This window comes from Chlorocebus sabaeus, chromosome 2 (assembly GCF_047675955.1).
Source record: "Chlorocebus sabaeus isolate Y175 chromosome 2, mChlSab1.0.hap1, whole genome shotgun sequence".
NCBI classification, from domain to species: domain Eukaryota; kingdom Metazoa; phylum Chordata; class Mammalia; order Primates; family Cercopithecidae; genus Chlorocebus; species Chlorocebus sabaeus.
Genome location: NC_132905.1, coordinates 62,428,774 through 62,448,659, shown reverse-complemented (window position 1 = coordinate 62,448,659; position 19,886 = coordinate 62,428,774). Strand labels below are relative to the sequence as shown.

Here is a 19,886-nt window from a genome sequence, read left to right as displayed (position 1 = left end):
TTAGAAACATTGAGAGTTCAAGTGCTTTTTGATTTGTAAAAATGTATCAAGAGTAGTTGGATCAGTGCTTGCCGCCTTCTTGTACATTTCTGATATGGAGCAAGCATTGTTTCTACCTTGGTGTTTCATCATCTTCCTAATTTTGAATTTGTTTCCAACACGTTATCCTTTGCACTTTCTTTGTTTTTTGTTTTTGTTTTCGTTTTAAATTATACTTTAAGTTCTGGGATACATGTGCAGAACATGCAGGTTTGTTACATAGGTATACATATGCCATGGTGGTTTACTGCACCCATCAACCCATCATCTACATTAGGTATTTCTCTTAATACTATCCCTCCCCTAGCCCCCCAGCCCCCGACAGGCCCCGGTATGTGATGTTCCCCTCCCTGTGTCCATTTGTTCTCATTGTTCAACTCTCACTTATGAATGAAAACATGTGATGTTTGGTTTTTGAACAGTTAGTTTCCTGAGAATGATGGTTTCCAGCTTCATCCATGTCCCTGCAAAGGACATGAACTCATTCTTTCTTATGGCTGCATAGTATTCCATTGTGTATATGTGCCACATTATCTTTATCCAGTCTATCATTGATGGGCATTTGGGTTGGTTCCAAGTCTTTACTATTGTGAATAGTGCTGCAATAAACATACATGTGCATGTGTCTTTGTAGTAGAACGATTTATAATCCTTTGGGTATATACCCAGTAATGGGATTGCTGGGTCAAATGGTATTTCTGGTTCTAGATCCTTGAGGAATTGCCACACTATCTTCCACAATGGTTGAACTAATTTACATTCCCAACAGCAGTGTAAAGGCTTTTCTATTTCTCCATATCCTCTCCAGCATCTGTTGTTTCTTGACTTTTTAATGATCGCCATTCTAACTGGTGTGAGATGGTATCTTACTGTGGTTTCATTTGCATTTCTCTAATGACCAGTGATGATGAGCTTTTCTTCATATGTTTGTTGGCTGCATAAATGTCTTCTTCTGAGAAGTGTCTGTTCATATTTTTCACCCACTTTTTGATGGGGTTGTTTTTTTCTTTTACATTTGTTTAAGTTCCTTGTGGATTCTGGATATTAGCCCTTTGTCAGATGGTAGATTGCAAAAATTTTCTCCTATTCCGTAGGTTCCCTGTTCACTCTGATGATAGTTCCTTTTGCTGTGCATAAGCGCTTTAGTTTAATTAGATTCCATTTATCAATTTTGACTTTTGTTGCAATTGCTTTTGGTGTTTTAGTTATGAAGTCTTTGCCCATGCCTATGTCCTGAATGGTATTGCCTAGGTTTTCTTCTAGGGTTTTTATCGTTTTAGGTCTTACGTTTAAATCTTTAATCATCCTGAGTTAATTTTTGTATAAGGTGTAAGAAAGGGGTTCAATTTCAGCTTTCTATATATAGCTAGCCAGTTTTCACACCATCATTTATTAAATAGGGAATCCTTTTCCTATTGCTTGTTTTTGTTAGGTTTGTCAAAGACCAGATGGTTGTAGATGCATGGTGTTATTTCTGAGGCCTCTATTGTGTTCCATTGGTCTATATATCTATTTTGGTACCAGTACAATGCTCTTTTGGTTACTGTAGCCTTGTGGTATGGTTTGAAGTCAGGTAGAGTGATGCCTCCAGTTTTGTCCTTTTTGCTTAGGATTGTCTTGGCTACACAGGCTCTTTTTTGGTTCCATGTGAAATTTAAACTAGTTTTTTCTAATTCTGTGAAGAAAGTCAATGGTAGCTTACTGGGAATAGCATTGAATCTATAAATTACTTTGGGCAGTATGGCCATTTTCATGACATTGATTCTTTTTATCCATAAGCATGGAATGTTTTTCCATTTGTTTGTGCCCTCTCTTAATTCCTTGAGCAGTGGTTTGTAATTCTCCTTAAAGAGGTCCTTTACATCCCTTGTAAGTTGTATTCCTAGGTATTTTATTCTCTTTGTAGCAATTGTGAATGGGATTTCACTCATGATTTGACTCTCTATTATTGGTGTGTAGGAGCGCTTGTGATTTGTGCACTTTGATTTTGTATCTGGAGACTTTGCTGAAGTTGCTTATCAGCTTAAGGAAGTTTTGGGCTGAGACTATGGGGTTTTCTAAATATACAATCATGTCTAATTTGACTTCCTCTCTTCCTGTTTGAATACCCTTTATTTCTTTCTCTTGCCTGATTGCTCTGGCCAGAACTTCCAATACTATGTTGAACAAGAGTAGTGAGAGAGGACATCCTTGTCTTGTGCTGGTTTTCAAAGGGAATGCTTTCAGCTTTTGTCCATTCAGTATGATATTGGCTGTGGGTTTGTCATAAATAGCTCTTATTATTTCGAGATATGTTCCATCAATACCTAGTTTATTGAGTGTTTTTAGCATGAAATGGTGTTGAATTTTATCAAAGGCCTTTTCTGCATCTATTGAGATAATCATGTGGTTTTTGTCATTGGATCTGTTTATGTGATAGATTACTTTTATGATTTGTGAATGTTGAACCAGGCTTGCATCCCAGGGATGAAGCTGACTTGATTGTAGTGGATAAGCTTTTTTATGTGAGGCTGGATTCAGTATGCGAGTATTTTACTGAGGATTTTTGTATCAATATTCATCAAGGATATTAGCCTGAAATTTTCTTTCTTTGTTGCATCTCTGCCAGGCTTTGGTATCAGGATGATGCTGGCCTCATAAAATGAGTCAGGGAGGTGTCCCTCTTTTTCTAGTATTTGGAATAGTTTCAGAAGGAATGGTACCAGCTCCTCTTTGTACCTCTGATAGAATTTGGCTGTGAATCCGTTCAGTCCTGGGCTTTTTTTGATTGATAGTCTATCAATTACTACCTCAATTCCAAAATTCGTTATTGGTATATTCAGGGATTCAACTTCTTGATTTAGTCTTCGGAGGGTGTGTGTGTCCAGGAATTTATCCATTTCTTCTAGATTTTCTAGTTTATTTGTGTAGAGTTGTTTATAGTATTATCTGATGATAGTTTGTATTCCTGTGGGATCAATAGTAATATCCTCTTATCATTTTTTATTGTATCTCTTTGATTATTCTCTTTTCTTATTTATTAGTCTGGCTAGTGGTCTATTTTGTTAATCTTTTCAAAAAGCCTGCTCCTGATTCATTGATTTTTTGAAGGGTTTTTCATGTCTCTGTGTCCTTCAGTCCTGCTCTGATCTCAGTCATTTCTTGTCTTCTGCTAGCTTTTGCATGTGTTTGCTCTTGCTTCCCTAATTATTTTAAATGTGATGTTAGGTTGTCAATTTTAGATCTTTCCTGCTTTCTCATGTGGGCATGTAGTGCTATAAATTTCCCTCTAAACACTGCTTTAGCTGTGTCCCAGAGATTCTGGTACATTGTGTCTTTGTTCTCATTGGTTTCAAAGAACTTATTTATTTCTGCCTTAATTTTGCTATTTATTCAGTAGTCATTCAGGAGCAGGTTGTTCAGTTTCCATGGAGTCATGCAGTTTTGAGTGGGTTTCTTAATCCTGAGTTCCAATTTGATTGCACTGTGATCTGAGAGACTCTTTGGTATGATTTCCATTCTTTTGCATTTGCTGAGGAGTGTTTTACTTCCAATTATGTGGTCAGTTTTAGAATAACTGCTATATGGTGCTAAGAAGAATGCATATTCTGTTGATTTAGGGTGGAGAGTTCTGTTGATGCCTATTAGGTCTGCTTGGTCCAGAGCTGAGTTCAAGTCTTGAATATCCTTGTTAATTTTCTGTCTCATTGATATAATATTGACAGTGGGGTGTTAAAGTCTCCCACTATTATTGTGTGGGAGTCTAAGTTTCTAAGTTTCTTTGTAGGTCTGTAAGAACTTGTTTTATGAATCTGGGTGCTCCTGTATTGGGTGCATATATATTTAGGATAGTTAGCTCTTTTTTGCATTGATCCCTTTACCATTTTGTAATGTCCTCCTTTGTCTTTTTTGATCTTTGTTGGTTTAAAGTCTGTTTTATCAGAGACTAGGGTTGCAACCCCTGCTTTTTTTTCTTTCCATTTGCTTGGTAAATTTTACTCCATCCCTTTATTTTGAGCCTATGTATGTCTTTCCATGTGAGATGGGTTTCCTGAATACAGCACACCGATGGGTCTTGACTCTTTATCCAATTTGCCAGTCTGTGTCTTTTAATTAGAGAATTTAGCCCATTTACATTTAAGGTTAATATTGTTATGTGTGAATTTGATCCTGTCATTATGATGCTAGCTGGTTATTTTGCATGTTAATTGATGGAGTTTCTTCATAATGTCTATGGTCTTTACATTTTTTGCAGTGGCTGGTACTGGTTTTTCCTTTCCATATTTAGTGCTTCCTTTAGGGGCTCTTGTAAGGCAGGCCTGATAGTGACAAAATCCCTCAGCATTTGCTTGTCTGTAAATGATTTTATTTCTCCTTTGCTTGTGAAGCTTAGTTTGGCTGGATATGAAATTCTGGGTTGAAAATATTTTTCTTTAAGAATGTTGAATATTGGCCCCCACTCTCTTCTAGCTTGTAGGGTTCCTGCAGAGAGATCTGCTGTTAGTCTGATGGGCTTCCCTTTGTGAGTAACCTGACCTTTCTCTCTGGCTGCCCTTAACATTTTTTCCTTCATTTCAACCTTCGTGAATCTGACGATTATGTGTCTTGCTCTTCTCAAGGAGTATCTTTGTGATGTTCTCTGTATTTCCTGAGTTTGAATTTTGGCCTGTCTTGCTAGGGTGGGGAAGTTCTCCTCGATAATATCCTGAAGTGTGTTTTCTAACTTGGTTCCATTCTCCCCGTCACTTTCAGTTAATCAATCAAATGGTGTAGGTTTGGTCTTTTCACATAGTCCCATATTTCTTGGAGGCTTTGTTCGTTCCTTTTCACTCTTTTTTCGCTAATCTTGTCTTCATGCTTTATTTCATTAAGTTGCTCTTCAATCTCTGATATCCTTTCTTCCACTTCATCAATTCAGCTACTGGTACTCGTGTATGCCTCATGAAGTTCTTGTGCTGTGTTTTTCAGCTCCATCAGGTCATTTATGTTCTTCTCTAAACTAATTATTCTAGTTAGCAGTTTCTGTAACCTTTTATTAAGGTTATTCTTTGCATTGGGTTAGAGAACATTCTTCTTTAGCTCAAAGAAGTTTGTTATTGCTCACCTTCTGAAGCCTACTTCTGTCAATTCATCAAACTCATTCTCTGTCCAGTTTTGTTTTCTTGTTGACAGGAGCTGTGATATTTTGGATGAGAAAGGGCATTCTGGTTTTTAGAATTTTCAGCATTTTTGTGCTGGTTTTTCCTCATCTTCATGGATTCATCTACTTTTGATCTTTGATGTTGGTGACCTTTGGATGGAGTTTCTGCTTGGTCATCCTTTTTGTTGATGTTGATATTATTGCTTTCTGTTTGTTATTTTCCCTTCTAACAGTCAGGCCCCTCTTCTGCAGGTCTGCTGGAATTTCCTGGAGGTCCACTCCAGACTCTTTGCCTGGGTATCATCAGCAGAGGCTGCAGAACAGCAAAGATTGCTGCCTGCTTCTTCCTCTGGAAGCTACATTCCAGAGGGGCACCTGCCAGTGTCAACTGGGGCTCTCTGTATGAGATATCTGTTGGCTGCTGCTGGGAGGTATCTCCCAATCAGGAGGCATGGGGGTCAAAGACCCACTTCAGGAGGCAATCAGTCCCTTAGCAGAGCAGTGCTGTGCTGGGAGATTCGCTGGTCTCTTCAGAGCTGGTGGGCCGGAAAGTTTAAGTCTCCTGAAGCTGTCACCACAGCCACCCCTTCCTTCAAGTGCTCTCTCCCAGGGAAATAGGAGTTTTATCTATAAACCCCTGATAGGCTGCTGCCTTTCTTTCAGAGATCCCCTGCCCAGAGAGGAGGAATCTAGAGAGGCAGTCTGGCTACAGTGGCTTTGCTGCGCTGTGGTGGGTTCTGCCCAGTTCGAACATCCCAGCGGCCACCTACTCAAGCCTCAGTAATGGCAGACACCCCTCCCCCAACCAAGCTCGAGTGTTCCAGGTCAACCTTAGACTGCTGTGCTGGCAACAAGAATTTCAAGCTAGTGGATCTTTGCTTGCTGGGCTCCATGAGGTGGGATCCACTGAGCTAAACCACTTGGCTCTCTGGCTTCAGCCCCCTTTCCAGGGGAGTGAATAGTTCTGTCTCACTGGCATTCCAGGTGCCACTGGGGTACAAAAGAAACCTAGAACTAGCTCAGTGTCTGCCCAAGCAGCTGCCCAGTTTTGTGCTTGAAATCCAGGGCCCTGGTGGTCTAGGCACCCGAGGGAATCTCCTGGTCTGCAGGTTGTGAAAACCATGGGAAAAGCATAGTATCTGGGCCAGATAGCACCCTCATGGCATAGTCTCTGGCAGCTTCCCTTGGCTAGGGGAGGGAGTTCCCCAACCCCTTGTGCTTCACAGGTGAGGCGACACACCACCCTGATTCTGCTCACCCTCCGTAGGCTGCACCCACTGTCTAATCCGTCCCAATGAGATGAGCTGGGTACCTCAGTTGGAAATGCAGAAATCACCCACCTTCTGTGTTAGTCTCACTGGGAGCTGCAGACTGGTGCTGTTCCTATTCAACCATCTTGCCAGCTCTTTCCCTTTGTACTTTTAATGTGGTGAAATCTCTCCAAAACTTCCTTGTATGTGAAGATTGTTGCTGGCGTCTCATTCTCTGGGACACCAACACTTTGTTTGTCACCACTCCTGTTTCATTTATGGTAAGTTTGCCTTTTCTAAGTCCCCCTGGTGCCCATATGAAGTCTCTTGAACAGTAACAGGGTCTACAATGCCATTGTCAGCTATTTACACCTCTATAACTCCACTCACATTCAATTTGACCTTCACTCCTAGCATTTTCACTTCTCATTTCTTCACTAAATTTTCATCTTTGTTGTCAAATCTCTCTTTCAATTATTTGTTTCCCTAAAATGTTATGTGGACTCATCACTGGCAGAAGAGGTCACAGTCTTGTTAACCTGTGCCCCCAGGATGGCTCCAGGAGACTGGAGTTGGGTCCTTCCCTTCCCCATGTTAGGCTTTGACCAAACCCCAGCAGGTTAGGCTCTGGTAAAATATTTTCTCCTGGGAGCTGGGCATGGTAAGAATGAAGAACACTCTGGTGTATTTCAAAATGCTTCCTTGTTTCTCCCTGGAAACACAGGTGAGTGTTTCTCTCATATTCACTCAGAGGCCCTAATCAAGCTCCAGGAGGTAAAACTCACAGAAGTGTGGGACCGCCTGTGATTGGGTCCTCCTGGAGTTTGTAACTCAGACTGATCCACACCAAGCTCTAGCAATTCTTCAATTACAGTAGGCTTTCCTACCCCAGCACTGGTTTCTATGGAGGTTTTGGATTTAGGAGGTTGTGATTTTTTATATCCTCGTGTCTAATTTCCAACCTGGGGGACAGTGGTTTGCCCTGTGACCTCATTTCACTGATAGATTTTAAAAGAATTGTTGTTTGTGATTTGCTCAGCTTGTTACTTGTTGGCTTGAGGGACCTTGTGCAGGGGTCATCCAGGAGTTTGGGTTCCATTCCAAAAAGCAGCTACAGCAACAGAGCCTCAATCTTCCCGCACCTAGAATCAATCTCAGAAGATCCAAACTCAGTCCTTAGGTGCAGAGCTTTCTGGATCAGGGCTGTCAAATGAGGAGGGGCCACGGGACACCTGGCATGAGAATACTGCCTCTGGGACAGAGAACAGGCTTTAGGTTAGTCAACCTTTCTCCAGTATTGGCTTGAGCTCTGCAGGCCTGGGAACTGCAGACACAAACATCAGCAACTTCCCTGCAGTGGCAACCATGTCTACTTCCTCTTTCACAATGGAGGACTGCACCAGTCTCACGGCCATTAGCTCCCACAGCAACTTCCCTCCTCGGACATCATGACAGGCAAGGTCCAGATCACAGAGGACAGGGCGTCTTCATGCAGACATTTGAAGAGAGCAGGCAATGTCCATCCTTGTCTCCCAGCCCACCTAGACAACCCCTGCCTCATTCTATGCTACTGGGACTCACAGGTGAGTGCAGTCTGCTCTACACAGGTGTATTTCTACATGGTGTCTTCTCACCCTCTCAGCCCATCTCACCTGTTCCTATAGATTTCCATTTGGAAGGACTTTCTTCTCTCCCATCCTTGCATGAGACAAGATTCAGAGCTCCTTTTCCATAAATGTCTGTGTAGACACTTACTGGGATGAGACTCGCTCTAGTTATAGTGATTCCCCTGAGGCCAAGCCTACACCATGACCCTGGTGCTAATAATGACTTTGTGATTATAAGGCTGGACACATGACCCACACTCATTATGTGGTGGTACCTGCACACCCCTTAGCCATTGACCAGGGTTGTTGCACTGCATCATAAATCCTTGAGGGTAGAGAGTCTGTTTTTTAAAACTATTACTATTACCAAAACACTACCTAATAAGAATAATATCTAACTTTTGGAACACAGTCAGCTGTTATTAAGTAACTTGCATATATTAATCCATTTTATGACCGTAACAAACCTATGAAGTTGATATGATTATTATTTCCATTTTAGGGAACTGAAGAAACAGAGATGTTAAACAAGTTCCCGTAGGTCACACTGCTAGGACTGATAGAACTAAATTCAAACCTAGAAGTTCTGATTCCTAAGCCCATAAGCTTAAACTGTGCTCTTCTCAAACATTCACCGACTCCTCACTTGTCCCACAGCCTTATCTCATTATCTGCACCTTGTGTCATGAGTGCAGGGCTAAATTTGGTTGAAGGAGAATTTTAGCTCACGGTTTCCCAGGCTTCTGTTTCTCTTAAACATTCAGGCTGTATCTGTACTGCACAAAGTCAACTTAAATTTGAAACTCAATTATCCATATGATTTCCACAAAATTGTTTCACTCATATAAGCATCTATGCATCTAATAGATCTTTATTGAAAGACTGGAGTTCACAGGAAGTCACTTTGCTGCTCCAAGTACAGATTCTGCCAAATTATTGAAACTATTCTATCAATATTTGAGTCATATATTCCAAATTATAGTTTTGGAGGTATAATATTTTGTGACTCATATCTTCCAGGCTAGTTGTTACTTTCATAAAAGGAAATATTCCTCTTTCAACCATTTGTACTTTTTACCTTAAATTATACTTCTTAAGATATTAGTATTTCTAGCACAACATTTGCAAAGTATGTTATGGTATTTCTTTTGCTATTTCTATATTTATACCTGTTTACATTACTTTGTTTGGGTGTGTCTCTTTGTGCTGGGTCCTAGGAGATGGCCCCTGCATGATGACCCAGCTCACTACTTACTACTCATTTATGTATAGTCAGCTGTTCAACTGATATGGTCTGGTTCAGTATCCCCACCAAATCTCATGTAGAATTGTAATCTCCAGTGTTGGAGGTGGGCCTGGTGGGAGGTGATTGGATTTTGAGTGTGGATTTCCCTCTTGGTGCTGCTCTCATGAGATCTGGTTGTTTAAAAGTGTGTAGTAACTCCCTACTCTCCCTATCCCTCCTGCTGTGACCATGTAAGATGAGCCTACTTCCCCTTCGCCTTCTGCCATGATTGTAAGTTTCCTGAGACCTCCTCCGAAGCCGAGGAGATACAAGCCTCATGCTTCCGGCAGAGCCTGTGGAACAGTGAGCCAACGAAATCCCTGTTCTTTATCAATCACCCAGTTTCAGATATTTCTGCATAGCAATGCAGGAACAAACTAATACGTCAACCTAGTTATTTTTAAAAACCTATATATATATGTTTTAAATCCTCTGCTTTGTTACGTTTCCAAGATACCTGTTGTACTTCATGTCTGCCTATTCTTGTTTTATACATGGTTTGTTTTGTTCTATGGATTTGCTTTTTTTGTCATGTTTATAGGTTATTAAATATTCTAATCTTGAAAGCCTTCTCATTTTATTTTTCCCCATGTTCTCAGGTGTGAAGTTCTTTTTATTACTGTTTTATTGTTTTTGAGTTATTGTTGTTCTTGGATTGGTTAACTATCCCTCGTGGTGCTGCTGTTCCCCAAATCTTTAGTGATTTCTGCTTGCGCTGCTGTCTTTGCAGGAATAATGCCCCACGGGTTCATGGGTTATCAGGGCTTTGTGAAGCATGGCGCCTACCCCAACCTCACTGTGGGGACTGCTCCTGAGTCTATGGCTTCTTCACTGCTTACTTCTACAGGGATGTCCCTCCTTTCTTATGAGAAGTGATCATAGTGCAAACATTAAAAGTGAAGGCTGTGGAGTGTGACAGCCTATGTCTCAGTCTAAAAGCTGAGTGATATTGGGCAAACTTGCTATTCTCTGTGTGCTTCAGATTTTCTCACCTCTAAATGAAGGTTAATGGTAGCACTTACCTCAGGGTCAGAATGTTGAACTAATGAGGTGACTGACATAAAACGCTGGATACCATGTCTGGTGTCCAGGACATCTGCAAAAAATAATAGCTGCTACCATTCCTTCATGGCATATAGAGACTACTTTCTTATTTTAAAGTGTAATTAGACATTGATTAAGATAATTTTATCATTTTTTATATTCATTTCTGTGGGTATGGAACAGGAGGTGAAGATTTCACTCTCTGCACATCTGCCACATAGAAAAAGAAATTTGGAAGGAAATATGATAATTTGGATAATTTCATTTGACAGTTACTTCTGAGAGATGAAGGACTTCAAACCCAGCGTGTGACAGGGAGGGTTCCACGTGGGCCTTTCTTAGTCATAGATGATGAAGGAGAAACCATTTCTCCTAACAGGGTAACTTTTCTAAAGCACAAGTGTGGCAGGGAAGCAGTGAATGCTTTCTGTACACAAAATATTAATGTAACCACAATTTTTTAGTTATAATTAATTATGAGGTGAGCATTCAGTATGGTTTATATTATTCCTACCATATATTTACGAGGTACATGTTATAACCTCTATTTACATATAATCAAACTATGGCTCAGAGAACTTAGGTGTCCTGTTTAAAGTCACACAGCTCGACATTGTGAGAGAGGAATTCATTTATGCATTGACAAGAAGCAGAGTGCAGAGAATCCAGAGGGAGCAACTGATCTCAGAGTGGCAGGGATATTTCAAGTACACCACATAAGCCGGGTCTCAGCGGCCTGGAAATCTCGGAGAAAGCCACTGGTGGGAAACTCAGCATGCAGTAGGGATCCATTTTTTAAAAAATTGAGTTCCTTCTCTTCACCGGGCTCCACGGTATCAATAATGACCTACTGGGTTTCATGTGTGGTATAGTCATTATCTCCTTTAACATCCACAAAAACACAGCAGTGAAAGACTTATCATTTGCAATTTGGAGAGCAAAACTGAGCCTAGGAGGGCCCAGTGACTTCATCAAATCCTTAACACACCCTCTTGGTTGGAGTGTTTATTCTTTGTCTCTCCTCACCTCCAATCTGAATGCAGTGGTGGACGGAATAGGTGCTCTGTGTGCCAAACGAAGACTATTGATGTGACGGCCCCAGGAAATTGCCTACCATCTTCTCCCCCCATCATAACCCTATCCCCTCTCCATAAACCATAACCTATAACCCATAACCCATAATTCCCACCTCAGCCCACAAAGCATATCCTTATTAACCTAAACCCACTTCCTCTTCTGGAGGAAGTCAGATGATTCCTTCTGCTGGATGCAGGCACATGAAAGTGCTAAGCTCCCAGATTAGACTGAATTTGGGCTAAATTTTGCCAGTTATATTGATAAAAGTTTGGAATAGGGAACAATTTCAGAAGCAGACCTGGTTCCTCTCAAATATTGAGTAGTAGGTTTTATGAACCCTTCTCCTGCCCCAAACTGAGTAGCACTTGGTTGAGGCTGGTGCAGAAGACAACAAGCCAGCAACATCCTAGGGTCTTGAGATGGAAAGTTTAGAAAACAGTTCCTAATCACAGGTCCTTCTTGGACTAATAGCCCCAAATGGTGAATCACCAAGAAGACCTGAAGATGATGTTAGGGGCCATGTGGAGAGAACATATGGTCAAGGTGTGCAGGAAGCACTATTTCTGCTAAGCCTGTCTGATTCTCCTGAGAATGGAGCAAGAGTAACTGTTTGCATTGTAACTGCCTACTGTGCCTGATTTCTATTTCACTGTTGTACTCTATCACTGCCACTTCCTCTTGAATCAAGGGAGGTAGTGCTTGTTTTCTCTCCTCAGAGCAGTTTAAGATCTCCCCAGCACAGACGTTTGGACAGAGCAGGCTCCTGAGGTCTCCAGGATACCCATCCCAGTCTCCTGGCCCCACCCTCCTCGTCCTTTCCTGCTGCTGATTCTACTGCTGGGACGCACAGGTGAGCACTGCCTTGAGCTAGAACCCTTTCTGTCTGCCTGCAGGGCCATGGTCTGCCCCTGGGCTTTCAGGGATTCCAGACAAACACAAGTGCTGCCAAGGTAGGCCAAGGACTGGGCATTGTCTGAGAGCAGAAGATCAGGGAGCTTGAGCACTTCCTCTGTGGATCTGCAGCTGGCTACCAAGGGATGGAATCAGGTGATCCTTCAACCAGCACCATAATTAGTTACATTTTTTATAATATTTCATTTGACAAACACAGAGGAATTGTTATTTAAATCCTTACCAGTCTTGAGGCTCCAGGACGCAAAGCCATCTGCCCAAGGCCACAGAGTGAGCTGAGAGACAGCCTGACAGGGTGTGTGGCTCCAGGCCCAGCCCTCTGTTCAGCACCCTGAGGATGTGAAGTCTGAAACAGTGCCTGAGTTGGGCAGGGGAGCAGTGTTTCCCGGGGATGTTCAGCCACTGTCCTTCTTCAGGATGCTGCATACTTTGCCCTCTGTTCTCCCTGCTTCCCACTCCTCTGTAATCTCAGTGTTACCACTCACTTTTTTTTGTGCCCTCTTCCTCTTTAAGAAGGAATTTGCTGCTTACTGGGCCCTGTAATCCTTTCCTAGGGCTTGCATAACAAAGTACTACAGACCGGGCAGCTAAAGTTACAGACATTTACTTCTTGCACTTTTGGAGGCTAAATACAATATCAAGGTGTTGGCAGGGTTAGTCTGTACTGAGGTCTCTCTTACTGGCTCGTAGATGGCCATCTCTGCTCTGTGTCTTATTATGTGGTCTTCCCTCAGTGTGTGTCTGTGTCCTCATCTCCTCTTCTTCTGAGATCACCAGTCATATTGGATTAAGACCTACCCAAATGACCTCATTTAACTAAATTGCTTCTTAAAGACCCTGTCTACAAATGCAGTCAAATTCTGAGGTTCTGGGGACTAGGGCTTCAACACATGCATTTTGGGGGACACATTCAGCCCATAACAGGTAACACAATCTATCTTGGTTCTCTCTACTTTACTATGGGGAATTTATTTTCCCTTCCCCAGGACAGACAGGATTGGAGGACCTTTCCTGGTACAGCCTGAGAGAACCTGGCTCACAGCTCACAGACAGGCTGCCTGTCCTCATGCCCCACTCAGGCCATGGAGCTGACCCCAGAATCATAGGGCTGGGCACAGCAGCCTCCCTGCTGTGAGTCACCTCACAGGTCCTAGAGGACAGGATTCTCACTTTTCAAATTATTTTTCTTACGTATACACTTTACCCAAATGACAGTGGTAAGAGTTCAGCAATTGAGCTCTTCCTACTAGCTAGACACAGTTCTTAGCATTTTGTGTATTTCAACTCTACTAATCCTCACAACATCCCTATTTGAAAGCTACACCTATTAACTCCTATTTGCAAACAGGGAGTCAGGCAGAGGGAAGAACTTGTCCATTGTTCCCTAGCACAGTCAGTGGAACAGCTGGGATTCAAGTCCAGGTCAACCAGCTCCAGAATTCATTCTTTTAGCCATGTTATGCTACTTGTAGACATATTAGCACATGCAGGGAAGTAAACATAGGATTCATAGGATTAGTCATCCCCCATCACACCAGTCAGAGATACTCAGAGTTAAAACTCTGGTGTATATACTCCCAACATATGTTACAAATGTGTTAGATGACTTCTATGTGCCAAATATTTTACTAGATTTTAACAGGTTTCATAATTTTATTTAACGTACAAAACATCTTTATATACTATAATGACGGAACAAACTTTTATATATATTTGTGAATGCATGTGTATATATATGTGTATATATATACATACATGTGTGTATAAGTGACTATAAGTGTACATACATGTACATAAGATTTCACTTTTATCATTGTCTTTTTATTTGCAATGAAATTTTTGAAATTTTTCAGAAAAGAAATTTATTTTTATTTGAAAAAAGCATATGTACTTATCATGTACAGCATATTATAAAATATGTGTACATTGACAAATGACTAATTTGAGCTAATTAACATATGCATTACCATACATATATATCACTTTTTATAGTGAGAACTTATGAACTCTGCTCTCTTAGCAATTTTCAACAATGCAATTCATGTTATTCTCTCTAGAAACCATATTGTACAATACGTCTCTTAAACTTATTTCTCTTATCTAAGCTAAAATGTTGTATCCTTTGACCAGTATCTCCCAACTACACCCACTCCCCTGCCCCTGGTAACCACCACTCTACTCTCTACTACTTTTTTTTTTTTTTTTTTTTTTTTTTTTGAGAGAGAGTTTCACTCTTGTTGCCCAGGCTGGAGTGTAATGGTGAGATCTCAGCTCCCTGCAACCTCCACCTCCCGGGTTCAAGCGATTCTCCTGCTTCAGCTTCCCGAGTAGCTGGGATTACAGGTGCCCCCCACCATGCCCAACTAATTTTTTGTATTTTTAGTAGTGACGGAGTTTCGTCATTTGGCCAGGCTGGTCTCGAACTCCTGACCTCAGGTGATCCACCTGCCTCAACCTCTCAAAGTGCTGTGATTATACGCTCTACTCTACTTGTATGAGTTCAACTTTTTTAGATTCTGTGTATGAGTGAGATCATGTGGTATTTGTCTTTCTCTGCCTGGCTTATTTCACTTAGCATAATATTCTTCAGGTTGGAAATGACAGAATTTCCTTCTTTTATAATGCTGATCAGAATTTCATTGTGTGTATATACCACATTTTCTTTCTCCATTCATCTGTTGACAGACACTTAGGTTGATTCCATCTTTGTTACTGTAAATAATGCTACAATGGACATGGGTGCAGATATTGCTGTGACATGCTGATGTTATTTCCTTTGGATATACACCCAGAAGGGAGATTGCTGAATCTAATGATAGTTCTATTTTTAATTTTTGGAGGAAACTCCATACTGTTTTCAATAATGGCTGTACTAATTTACATTCTCATCAATAGTGGGCATGGGTACTCTTTTCTCCACATCCTCTCCAATGCTAGTTAAATTTTCTCATTTTGGTAATAACCATTGTAACAGGTGTGAGATGATACTTCACTGTGGATTTAATTTGCATTTCTCTGATGAAAAGTAAGACTGGATTTTTTTATATGCCTACTGGCCATTTTAATGTCTTCTTTTGAGAAATGTCTATTCAGATCTTTAGCCCATATATTAATTGAGTTGTTGTCTTATAATTGAGTTTGAGTTCTTTGTATATTTTGTATATTGACTCCTTATCAAATGTATAATTTGCAAATATATTTTTCCCATTCTGTATGTTGTCTCTTCACTCTGTTGATTGTTTTCTTGGCTATGTATGTAATCACACATTCATTTCTATATCCATGAGAAATGCACATGTAGAAGCTTTTTAGTTTGTTGTATTTCAATTTGTCTATTTTTGCTTTTGTTGTGTGTGCTTTGGGGCTCATATCTAGAAATTGATTGCCTAGACCAGTGTTATAGAACTTTTCTTGTAGTACTTTACAGTTTCAGATCTTACATTTAAGTCTTTAATCCATTCTGAGTTGATTTTTATATGTGATATGAGATGAAGGTCCAATTTTATTTCTCTATACATGGATATCCAGTTTACTCAATAACATTTTTGAAGAGATTGACTTTTCCCTATTGTGTATCCTTGAAACTTTTATCAAAGGTCAATTAACTGTAAATGTGTGAGTTCATTTTTGTGGATTTGTCCCATATGGCATTTATTATGTTGAGGAGCAATCATCCCATATGTAATTCATTGACAGTTTTTATCATTTAAAAATGTTGAATTTTGTCATATGCATTTTTGGACCCTGTGTTGAGATGGTCATGGTTTTTGTCCCTCATTCTGTTGATGTAGTGTATCACATTGAGAGATTGCTGAATGTCGAACCATCCTTGCATTCCTGGGATAAATCTCACTTGACTATGTGAAACACACATGGGATTTTTAAAATACTTTTCTTATTATTCCCTTCTAACCATTTTTTAGTCTACATGAAATGCACATTAAAAAGATGTTTGGTTTTCCCTGTTGCCCACACTCTCTCTTCTTTTTTACTTCTCTGATCTTACCCCTCAAAGTCCCCCAATCTGTTAAGGTAAGCAACAGACAAGCAAATTTCTGTCTTGGTAAAATGCATAGTCCCTCAAAATAGAACTTCTGTGCATTGCTGCATTAGTGTTCCCACTTTCATGAAGGGTAGGGGTGAGGAAGAAAGAAGTGGATAAAGTTACAGAAACTTCTGCCTATAGCATCTATGTCTGTATAGTAACTATATCTATAGTTTCCTGAAGCTTCCAAGCTTCAGGAAATCTACTGAGTAAAAACTTTACTTTCTTTTTTTTTTCTTTCTGAGTCAAGGTCTCACTCTGTCTCCCAGGCTGGAGTGCAGTGTTGCGATCTCAGCTCAATGCAACCTCTGCCTCCTGAGTTCAAGTAATTCCCAAGTTTCCACATCCTGAATAGCTGGGACCACAGAGATATGGCACCACCCTCAACTATTTTTTTAATTTTTATTTTTAGTAGAGATGAGGTTTTGCCCTGTTGGCCAAGCTGGTCTGAAACTCCTGACCTCAGGTATCTGCCCACCTCAGACTTCCAAAGTACTGGGATTACAGGCTTGAGCCACCATGCCTGGCCAACTTTATAATTTTTGAACACCCTCCATGTGGCAGACACTGTTGGAAACGTCTTACAGCTCTTATCTTCGATGATCATTACATCAAAGGTAGAGATTCTTGTCACCCCCTGCCCCCCACCACACATACACATAGATAAGGAAAGAGAAGCACAAAGCATTCCAAGGTCATTCATTGGTAACTGGCAGAGCTATGGTTTGAGCTCAGGTACTCTTCATCTAGAGATCACAGGTTTCACCATTACTCTTCCCAAATACTTCTAGCCCTAATTCTATTCCATGAAATTTCTGTAGCTGCTGCTAGTGTGAGTGTGTGCAGGGGTGTGGTATGAGGAAGAGGATGTGTAGTTTTCTTCTCCTGGGCTCTTCTGTTTTCTGTGTGATTGCAAACTGATTTTTTCTTCACCAACTCATCTACATGGGAAATTTATTTTCTCCAAATTCAACGGAAACAATCCATTTAAAATAAAAGATTTCAGTCTCCTAAGACAGTATTCCACTGAACAATTCACACATTATACACATATTTATTGGATATCTACTGTGTTTCAGGACCTGACATAGAAATGTGGGGTGCACTGGTGAATAAAATAGAAATAGTAGTTTCCCTTTTGTTCCTTATATCCACTGGAGAATGACAGTAACCAATACCCATGATAAATAGGTAAATAAAATAGTAAATCAGACAGTGAATAGTAAATTAGATGGTGCAAAAAACAAGAAAGTATGAGTATATAATTTTTATAATTTTGAATGTTTTCATACATTCCTTTTATTGATTATTTTTGTCATAGGAAGATAGCCACATCTGTCAAATGCTTTTCTGCATCAAATGAGATAATCATGTGTTTTTCCCTTTATTCCATAAATATGGCATAATACATTGTTGTCATTTATTTACTGAAATATCCTTGGATTTCAGGAATAACTACTATCTGCTCACGGTGTATCATCCTTCTACTATGCTATTCAATTCAGTTTGCTAGTATTTGGTTGAGTATTGTTGCATTAACAAACCTAGTAGCAATAGTGCCAACTGACAACAGAATGGTGTGCAGCTGCACCTGGCAGTGATTTAATTTGTGTTCTAGTGGAAGTTTAGGTTCCAATGGGTTTCATATCAGATGAGCAAAGCCTGGATGTGGGACAATTTATGGTTAATGATTGCAACAGGAAAGTATGCCTCATAAATCTGTACTCCAGACCAGGAGATCCCAGTAGGTAACCAGACATTCATTGTTTTAATAGAGTATAGCATGAGGCCAAGAGGGGCATTATTTTTGTATCAAAAGCCCTGGAGAAATTGATGGCTATCATGAGTGGTGAAGAGACTCCAACAGACATGAAAGAAGTTGATGAAATTTATATAGAGTAGGTATTTTTGTTTGTTTGTCTATTCGTTTGAAGGCACTAACAAGAGTATTGTTTTTGACTATGTGTAAAAGAATATGTTGCTGCTAGCATTTAACAGAAACTTAAAGGTGTTGGATTATATGACATTAATAAGTGTGTCAAATGAATCTGCTTTAAAAATGTTGTTATCAATGTAATGTCATCTCTGCACTCCTGAAGAAAGGTGGATGCCATTATTGATACTGAGACATGATCCCACTTTAGGATGGAGAGTCTTGGTAGCATTCCCAAAAGGCAACACAAAGCTGGAGAAAGCAGAGTACAAGAAAGCCATCAGGGTAACACCTCTTCCAAGTGGTAGAGCCCATCAGAGTAGCAAATTAGCAATCCGTGAGCATTCAAAGTTTATCTCTTAGGAACTTTCCACCCTAGTTTAGAATGATCCCATTCTCATTGTCATTAGTGTTGAAAATGGTAGAGTAAGTCCTGCTGATTGGGTCTATAAAGAACACTCTAACACGGCTGTGAAAATTTCATTTGGAGAGGCATATGAAGATGAACAACTTATTCTACTCACAGTTCCCAGAGAGTGGGATATGGCATGCCAGGTAGGAAGCCATAGGCAAGGAGCTTCCAGGAAGAAGGCTCAACCAAGCAGATGGGGAAGCAAGAGAGATTGGAACCCCAGGCAAGTGTCTTACTGGGAGTTAGGGTGGAGGACACGAACAAAAACCATGATGGGATTTACTGGTATGTTTTAATGTCACTACTTTACTAGGTCACAGTAGAGGAGGACAAAAAGGGGAATTGTGGCAGGGACCAGCTTTATCACACTGCTGTACCTGGTCATTTGGTAGGATGCTCACAGCTTGTTTCAGGGATGTTGAGGCAACAGGAAAATATGAATTTTTAAAATGTACACCTAACTAGACATCTTTGTTTCTTCATACCACTTTGAGTGCCCTGTAGCATCCTTTCATTTCCACCCAAAGCACTCCTTTTAGCATTTCTTGTAAGTAAGCTCCATACAGGTCTTCAGCCCAAAGCTGTATCATAAAATCGAACCTCTCTGTGCCTCATTGTCCTCACTTCTAACACAGTCTCATGTTACAGGCTTGTTGTGAAGGTTAAATGAGATAATATATACAGTGGGCTGAGCTCAAGCCCTGCTCCTGATGTGCACCCAATCAATGAAAGTCTTTGATACACATGAGGAAACACACAGAATCATGTAAAGATGAATAAATGACTGCTTTGTTGTGAAAGTGAAAGCTAAGGAGGAGTTGCAGGTGATTCAGCCTGAGAAGTTCATGTCAGTCGCAGCTGGAGAGATATCCATTCTGCACTGCACTGCGACCTCCCTACTCCCTATGGGGCCTGTCCAGTGGTTCAGAGGAGCTGGACCAGGCCAGGAATTAATCTACAGTCCAAGAGAAGGCTGCTTCCCCCAGGCAACAACTATTTCAGACTAGACAAAGAGAAACAACACGGACTACGTTCAAGGAGCTAAATAAAAGCTCCTCAGACAGAACCACTGACCAGAGAGCCAGCATTTCTCCTTTTCATCAGTTTCCCAAAGGCTCAGAATGCACCTCATATTCAGACACTAAAGCCCATTAGTGGTTGGA

At 40.6% G+C, this 19,886-nt stretch overlaps 1 protein-coding gene and 1 pseudogene across 1 annotated transcript in view; both read left to right on the top strand.

Annotated features, from left to right (window-relative positions):
* Window positions 1-19,886, top strand: part of LOC140708634 (signal-regulatory protein gamma-like) — a 55,397-nt pseudogene that overhangs the window by 28,161 nt on the left and 7,350 nt on the right.
* LOC103215816 (signal-regulatory protein gamma) overlaps window positions 11,873-19,886 on the top strand; it is a 98,282-nt gene continuing 90,268 nt past the window's right edge. Inside the window, exon 1 of the mRNA XM_073008851.1 lies at window positions 11,873-12,271. The gene's annotated coding sequence lies outside the window, so the exon portion shown is untranslated. The remainder of the gene's footprint in view (window positions 12,272-19,886) is intronic.